Source organism: Rousettus aegyptiacus, unplaced genomic scaffold (genome assembly GCF_014176215.1).
Source record: "Rousettus aegyptiacus isolate mRouAeg1 unplaced genomic scaffold, mRouAeg1.p scaffold_m13_p_1, whole genome shotgun sequence".
NCBI classification, from domain to species: Eukaryota; Metazoa; Chordata; class Mammalia; order Chiroptera; family Pteropodidae; genus Rousettus; species Rousettus aegyptiacus.
The window spans coordinates 76,572,431-76,581,690 of NW_023416284.1; the positions used below are offsets into that span (position 1 = coordinate 76,572,431).

General features: G+C 37.8%; 1 pseudogene; it reads right to left on the bottom strand.

The window, feature by feature from the left end:
• Positions 1-7,487: 7,487 nt before the first annotated feature.
• LOC107497198 lies at positions 7,488-8,556 on the bottom strand (annotated as a pseudogene).
• Between the last annotated feature and the right edge of the window lie 704 nt (positions 8,557-9,260).

The following is a 9,260-nucleotide window of genomic DNA, read 5'->3' on the forward strand; positions in this document are numbered from 1 at the left end:
AAGTGTGTGGGGTGTGTGTTCACCACAAAACAAGTCACAGAGGATGTAGATACATACACTCCTCTGCCTATTACAGCTGCCCCAGGCATCTCTTGTCTGACAGAATAGGGGCTGTTTCCGACCCCCACAATCCTTAAAGAATGTGATCTTTGCAGAGATCATGGACAGGAAATGGCCTTGAGGAAAGTCACTTGATGTTATTCCTTGAATGCTCTGCTATCATCTCCTAAAACTGTCAGGAATGAAGTCATGAGTGTCTCCTTCAGCTGCACAAACAGAGGCCACCAAAGAATTCCAGGAAAGAAAAAAAATTGGTAATCACAGTCATTCACATTTGGACCAAATATGGTAGGAGGCTACTAGAGACTGAGATTCAGACAAACTCAAGATCAAACTCTGCAGCTGCTATTTTCCAAGGGAAGGATGTTGAACAGTGTTACCTAATGTCGGTTTCCCCCAACTGCTTGGTGGGCCTCAGAATCTGATACAAGTAGTCAGCCCCTGATAAATGCTGCTTCTCATTCTTTATATCTCCATCCCCTATGATGTAGTTTGAGATCACTGGTACCGACCCAAAAACAAGAACTGTGGCCCATACAAAAGGCTTACCAGCCCAGCTTCTCTACCATCAAGGTCACACTGATGCTAAAATGGAACAAATCAGCAAACTTAACATTTGATTTAAAACAGAACTCAGATTCTCAAAGGAGTTTATTTTCCCCAAAACATTTAAGAATCACTATTATAACTTGTCCTTCTTCACAGCTCCAGAAACTCCCTCTTCCCATTGGTAACTGTCACTTCAGTCCAAGGCCTAATTGTCTCTCCCCAAAGCATGTAGCACCTCCTCACTGTTTCTCCATTTTCTATCTGCCCTTGCCACTTCATTCTTCACACTGCTGCCAGAGTGAGCTCTTTGACATGTCAGTCGAAGGTCAGCAGATATTATTAGTTGTCTCCCAGCATCATTCCTCTGTCTCCTTTCAAACAGAGCCTGGGTTTTATTCAAGTATCCATAACTCCCTTCTTTGTGCCTCGAGGAAAGTGTCCTTTCCCTCATCTCCCTGGGTGGGTCTGACTGGTCTAAGGGTCAGCCCATCTGCCTTAGCAGTGACTGGTTTAGTATTGGTTGACATCTCAATTCTGGGTACTGATATGTGAAAAAAGGTTTTTGGTTATTTCTGAGAATGTGAATGTCCTTTATCACTCTTATCTGTAGGTCATGAAACGTGGTAACTCTATCGTGATACTACACAAAGCCTTATTCATTAACATGCTTTGGTCCTTACTGAGATTGTAAGCTCATGAGTGGACGTTTTCTTAGGTTACTTTTCAGCCCATTCCTAATACAGTACCTGAAATATGGTAGCCCTTCAAATAACATTTGTCGAATGAATGAACATAATGTCATAAGTTATCCAAAGTGGTGAATTTTCCTAATGTGCTTTCTAATAGACAAAGAGACAAAAATCCTAGTTCACAATAAAAGAATATCTACTTGGTGATTATGTTTGGCTACAAATTCTCATCTGTTGTAGCTGTCTTTTCCAGAACATGATGGCCAGGCCAGATTTCAACTCTTTCCTAATTAGGAAATGGTTCCTAAGTGAAATACACAAGGAGACCTCTACAGGATGTTTTGATCACTACAAATCAAGGTTTTAGGACACCAAAGACAAAGAGACTTTCAATACCCTGCCCTCTCAACACAGACAACGCCACCTACTGGTATTAGTCATCAAAATCAGTAAGACACGTAGTCCAGATGGGATCGTGGCTTCACCTGCACATGGATAAAGTGGGTATAAGGTATGTGGTCAACTCCTCTAATCACCAAAAACATTAAATAAAAATCCTACTTGCCCAGAGTACAAATTGGAAGCAGTGTGTATAGACTGCTATGGAAGCATTAGCAATTAAGAGCAGAAACTTAGTTTCTGTTCCTGTAATTACAACTTGTCCTGTGTGGACAGACAGATCCCTCATTGTGTCTGGAACAATCGCAGCATTCCAAACACAAAGCAAGCCAAAGCAGCACACCCCAGGGCTGGCTCTTTCAACAATCTATCGCTCAACAGCTTCTGGCTGCAGCCAGCTCTGAGGACCCAGCTTCCTGCCATTGTTAGCAGGGTGAGCCTGGAATTCCTTCCAAATGGATTTGACCCCTTTACTAAACAGCAGTGCATATTTCCCTGATTAGTATATTCCTGTGTTTAGATGGGAAGTGGCAGAATTGAGGGAGCTGAAGGAATCAAGACAAGGAAAATAACAAGGAAAAAAGATAATTTCATTCTATTTATGCTATAATGATAACAACCTGTGTAATAAAAATGCTTATCCATACACAAATACACATATGTCTATCAAAAATCCTGTGCTATATGTGGACAATAAAGTAACTGGACACCTGGCTTCGTTAATAAAGTTATTGCTATGGGGCTTCTATTATTCAAAATAGGAGGATATAAAAATCATAAACAATAATCCCTTATGATTGTCCTTATCTATATAAGGACTATGTTATTTCTTAAAGATGTTATTTCTTCTCATGGTGACACTAAACAGGGGCCTTTTGGTATTAGGTAACTGGGGTGATTCCTAGATGCTCAAGACTATAAGAGCCCTTCACACAATGTCTTTTGGTATCATACCCTACTTTTTTGCTGTTTCTTCTAATACTACTGCTTCTATCTATTTTTACTATCTTTTATATCAAATTGAAACTGCCTTATACAGATCAATCCACAGATGTCTTATAGCAAGTATTTTATGATTACATGTATATTAAGGTCTATTTATAAATAATCCAAAGGCAGAGAAAAAAATTCACTTTTTAGAAGCTATAAGTTATAAAAATTTAAAACTTACATTCAGAATTGGCTGAGGTAAAGGAATACCATCAAGAAATTAAAAGTACAACCTACAGAATGGGAGAAAAGTTTTGTACATCGTATATCTGATTAGGGCCTTGTTTCTAGAATATATAGGGAACTATTACAACTCAAGACTAATAACCCAATTAAAAGTGGGCAAGAATCTGAATACACCTTTCTCCAAAGATGTAAAAATGGCCAACAAGCACATGTAAAAATGTTCAACATCGCTAGCTATCAGAGAAATACAAATCAAAATCGCAATGTGATACTACCACACATCTAGTAGTATGGCTATAATAAAAAAAGACAAATAAAAACAACTGTTGGTGAGAATGTAGAAATGTTAGAACCCTCATACACTGCTAATGGAAATGTAAAATGGTACATCTGCTTTAGTCTAGCAGTTCCTTAAACAGTTAAACATAAATTTACCATAGGAGTCAGCAATTCCACTCTTAGATATATACCCAAGAGAAATGAAAACATTTGTCCACACGAAAACTTGTATATGAATGTGTATAGCATCATTATTCATAATAGCCAAAAAGGGAAAACAGCCTAATGTTCAACAACTGATGAATGGATAAATAAAATGTAATATAGCCATAAAATGGAATATTATTCAGAAATAAAAAGAAATTAAGTACAGCAGTACACCGAATGATGATATTTCAGTCAACAATGGGCCACATATATGACAGTGCTATACCATATAACCTAGGTGTGTAGGAGGCTACATCATCTAGATTCGTGTAAGTATTCTCTATGTTGTTTGCACAGCCACAAAATTCCCTCATGATACATTTCTCAGAATGTATCCCCATCATTAAGGGGCATGTGACTGTAAAGATACATGGTGCAACATGGATGAACCTTGAAAACATACTAAGGTAAAGAAGCCAGTTGCAAAAGACCAATATTTTATGACTTTGTTTTATTAAACGTCCAGAATTGAAAGAGAGAGAGAGAGAAAGAGAGAGAGAGAAGAGAAGAGAAGAGAAGAGAAGAGAAGAGAAGAGAAGAGAAGAGAAGAGAAGAGAAGAGAAGAGAAGAGAAGAGAAGAGAAGAGAATGAGAGAAAGTAGATTGGCAGTTTCCTAGGACTGAGGTGGCAAAGTACCTGAATAGAAATTTCTCCATAGAAAATCAAGAAATGTCCAAATGGGGGTATTTGGAGCTGAGAGCTAAGGAATGTTGGAGTTTCTTTTTAGGGTAATGAAAATAACATAAAATTGATAGTGCTGATGAATGCACAACTCTGTGAACATATTAGAGGCCATTGGTCTGTATATTTTAAATGAATAAATTTTATATTTTGTGGATTATATCACAATAAATTAAAAATACTATAAGGTTAATTGAATGCTCATAATTTGCTGACAAATTTTGTTAAAAGAGCATGGGACTTAAACGTAAAATCTTTGTGGTCTTGTCCTAACATTGACTCTGTTCTTAACAGCCAAATAACCAGGGCAAGTCTCTTTAGTCTCCGACCTCTCATCCTCCTCTGTAAATGAGGAGGGCGGACGGATGCTCTCTGAGGACCTTCCTACTCCTAATTCTTTCAAATAACAGTAACTTCTTAAACAATTGTGCTGATAAAATTGTCTGACTGTTCTTTGAACTCTCTGAAGTTGTCATATTTTTTTCTCTTGTTTTTTAAAATTCCACCATGAACTCCACTGGGTAGTTAAAATAATAAGTTAATTGTGTTTGATTTCAATGAAAGCAAGGTATTCAAAATTAGCATGATCTGTTTATGTGCTGATAATAGCCTTTTTCTGTGTACTGGGTTGGGAAGTGGACTAGTGAAATCTGTTCACTTAGAACCACCCAGTCTCTGGGGGCTGCCTAGCTGAGGGCCTGGGAAGTCCTTCCTACTTACTCTAAATAGAACCCATCAGTCATCCTTGTCCCACCAAAGCTAATTCTTATTTTCAATCCCCTTCCTTTATGATTTCGAGTCTGTTAATTCACTAGCCCACCATCACATAGACTTGCAGGTTAATCTTGGCCTGTGGGTGAACCATCTCATATCCTAACATTTTTTGTTGTTATATCTTTCACTTTTTTCGATTTAATGGTGTAGGCATAAGATGCTCCCTCCACAAAGGTGCTACATAAATCACTGACCAGATGCCTGCTTGACACAATGTAATTTAGTCAAGACTGGCCACAGAGAGTGGGGAATAGGGCCCCTTGTCTCTCAGGCCCTCATGTTTATGGGGAGCATGTTTGCATTGATGTAGAGAATTTGCTTTCCCACTTCCCCATGCCCAGCTCCTTGGCTCTTTCTCAAAGAGCCTCCTTTCTCCATCAAATCAAATATTTATGTTTTAAAACTATAGCTTCAGCTCAAATCCCATCTTCTCCTTAAAGTCTTGTCTACCTACACTGATATCCTCTTTCTCTAAACCATAATAATAGTAATGAACATAAAAATGCATAAAATGGGTTACTAGTTATTCAATGTCTGTGAAATAAACATGCCAAACCAGTTATTGAGGTAAAAAATGAGTCTAATATTTCTCTGTTATCCCCCTAAGTGCCTACTATAATCACAATAGACATTAAATAAGCATTTATTACTTGACTTTGCTAAAAACAAAACTCAGGGGACCTACAAAGATGTGTTCAATGCCAACATTATGAGACAAGTAAAACAAGGACAGTTCTCAAACAAATTTCTGAAAATGGAAGTAGAAAATTTCTGGAAATATTGTGGTCATGTCCTACCTATAATCCAGTGAGAACTTTTCTCAAGGTACACTTAAGCGTTTCTGGAAATAATGAAGTCATCACTTTCTCTAACTTATCTACTGGGAGCAGGGACAGGGATAATGATTTTGTCCAATGTTTCCATTCATTCCATCCAAAGATAAAGTCTACATCTGTCCAGACCCCCTCTCCCAATGCTTTAAAGCAGAATTTCATCTATACTCTGAAGACCTCCTCTAAGTTTTCATCTTGTACTTGTCTTTCTATCCTTTCTTGGTCTCACCAAATCCTCTTCTATAGTAGCCTTTTTTCCCTAACACTATTTTCTGAAGTAATTAAAATATTCAGAATCCACATAGATAAATTCTACATCATATATACAATTAGCAACACTCCGAAAAACAGGATTATTGCAAATTACTTAATTCGGTTTGGTCATGGACAATTTTTATTAGAGTTTGGTTTGTTTGGTAAATCATAGTAGCCTTTAAGGACACTTGAGTGGACAATAATTAGCTTTCCTCTGAAACCTTGTTAGCAAGTCATAATGAAAGAAAGTCTCAGGCCAAATTCTCATATACATACAGACATTTATTTGATAAACATTTATTAACAAAGCAGGCTCAGAACAGTTAATCACTCAGTTCTCTAAATGTGATGAAATCCCAGTACTCTGTTCCTTTAGGTAATGCAAATATGTCTTATAAAAGGTTTGCTCAGCAGACGTAGCAATATTCCCGGGCAAGATTCAGAACACTGTAATGGATACTATTTCATTTCTTAAACCAATTACTGGAAATAGGACCAACTAAGGCTCAAGTTAAGAAAATATCCCCAAAGAGAGGCCCATGTTTGAGTGGATTCTTAGGCCCTGTTCATTCAGGAAAGGAACACCTTTAAGCTCTAATTTACATATCTTAGATTATTTTAATTTCACCAATAAGAACTAATTAACAAGACACTATTTTCATTAACAAAACCTCATTGTTGATACCTAATATAAAAATTAACAAAGCAATAGTAGTTGAATAAGGGGCCTTGTAAAAGATGTGTCTGATCTTCTGAAATAACTGTGTCTGGCCACCTCCATAATAGGCATTCTTGATTAGCACTTGGGGTTGACCTAAGCTAAAGTAACAAACACAGAGTATCACACTCTTTTTTCTCAATTATTTCTAGGTAACTTGCAGGCATCATAACAAAACTGAAAATTAATATGTTATAAATGGAACTTTTTTGAAAAAATACTTTGCATTATTTTGCAAAGTAAAGAATTGCCCTATCCCCATATTTATAATTTAAATGATTTTTAAATATATGTTTTTTTATTTTAAAGGTGAATATTTAATTCAATACTGCAATAAGAATTGAACAGTATTAAAAACAGGAGCATATTAGCGGTTTAAAATGCGTATTAATTTTTAATTTCCTTGGAGGGAATTTTTTTAATTCTAGCTCTCTACAGCAAAATGATAGAATCAAAATATCTTTAGAGGACAGAAATTCTCTCTGAATGCAAGTGTAGAATGCTTTAAACAGATTAAAGATTTTTAATACCTGAATCAGATATTAACAGTATCTTATTTGAATCCTAAAGTTTAACATAATAAACATTACATATTTTTTTTTTTTTTAGAAAAATGACCACCAAATAAACAACTCAGCATTCTCTAAGACTGGCATCCAAGATCATCATGACTATTACACAAGCACCTAGCCATGGTTCATCCACTACCACCTTCTTTGTTCTAGATCCTTCTTGGTTTCCATCTGGGCAACTCCAAAGTGACCATGAGCAAAACTGATACAGAGGTAGAGGCCCATTTCCTCTGCAGTTCCTCAGCAGAACAATTAGGCAGGTAATCAAGAGAAATAGGTATATAATCCATACCTTTTAGTAACCCACAAGGCCACACTCAGTTTGAAAAATTGCCAGTTCTTTCAAATATTCCAACACCCCAATAAAATATTCATGACACAAAATCTTTATTTTTCCGTCAGTAAGTGTCGAAGCTACAGATGTTGAAACACAAACCAATATTGTGGCTGATAAATGAATTTTGAAATGCCTATGAAAATGTGAATAAAGGCAATCCATGACTAAGTCAACTTTCTCCTGGGTAACGTCCCCAGGTGTTTTGTGGACACTGTCCCATAAAGTTTTTGTATCCTTTGAATGTATGACATAAGAAATATGCAGACTTCAAGAGCTAGGGGGTACAGACCACAGATATTCAGTAACAGCCAAATAATGGCCCATTTGCATGTAATACACACAGCAGCCATCCAGGGAAGATTAGATGTATCGATAGGTAAGGGACTGAAATAACAGTCACAAATTTTCTGAAGCCAAGTTCCAATTATGGCTGTATTAGTCTCTGTTCCACTTGCAGGTAATAAGGGTAGACAGATGAAATCTTCTGAAATAGTCTCCAGAAGACTGTCTCCAAATATACAGGGAAACCAACCATTCCACAACAATTTACCTTCTCTGTTCTCAGATGGCAACTGAGATTTTGACAGAATTTAGACAAGAAATGCTTCAGGGTTTCTTTGTGTTCCTTTTATTCCGAGGATAGTAGAGAAAATCACTTTGATGTCGAAGTCTTCCACAGCAAGTCCCACTTCCACAGCAAGTCCTTTTTGCTTTTCAGCATCAATAAATGCACTCAGAAGTTTGGAATACCCTTTGATATTAATATAGGAGAATTGATATAGGGGAGTTAAACTATATAACATCCATTGTTTATGCAGAAGAAATGCAAACTTTTTGAAGATCGACTTCTGCCGGCAACTGTGGACAATTGGGCAATTTTTCTTTGAGCCGTAATCCGGACAAATGAAATTTGTTTCCTGACTGATTCTAATCGTTTCTACAGAGGGGTGGTACCTACAAAGAAGTCTTCAAGCCCTGAGGAAGCACTTAGTCTGGTAGTAGATTTCAGTGCATCATAAGAATCCATGCTCAATAAAATGCTGTGATGATGCTGTCTCCCATTCCAGCTTAAAAATCATTCTTCAAGACTGAATTCAAAACTACATTGAGACTGAAATCCCCTGAAGAAAAAAAGTTGCCCAAATAGCAGCCGAGAGAGAGAGATTGGAGGAACAGATGGCCCTCCTAAATTCCCTTGTGCTCCACAACAAGCGGATTCACCAAGGACATACATCTGCGCAGTAAGGAGACCTCCACTCTCTCAGACGCCAGGTGAGCCCTGCATCTTGACCGCAGAAGGGGCATTTCTGACCCAGCCACCCATCTCTATGACCTTCACTCCTGCAGAGTCAGCTTCTGCCTGTGGAGGGTAAGGGCAAAGGACAGTGTGTCCCAATCCGCCCTCTGTACCTGAGCCCTACAGGTCCAAGGCCAGCTGCAAAATTTCGCACTTGAGAAGCGGCAATTTATCCCTCCGCCGCTGTAGTTCAAAATCATTCCCTGACTTGCTCTGCTGACCCACGCAGGAAACCTATCCTGATGTCAATTTCAAGTCAGTGAAGCAACTAAGGCTGCTATTTTAACTGAGGGCACTGTCCAGCTACTTAGCCATGATCGTCGTTTTCCTAAGCACAGGGAAGTTGCTCTCCTGCTCTTTCTTACTGGCGTGAAGGTTTCTTTCCAATTTCTTCCAGTAGTAAGTAAGCATTGTGGTGTCACCTCTGCTGTGAT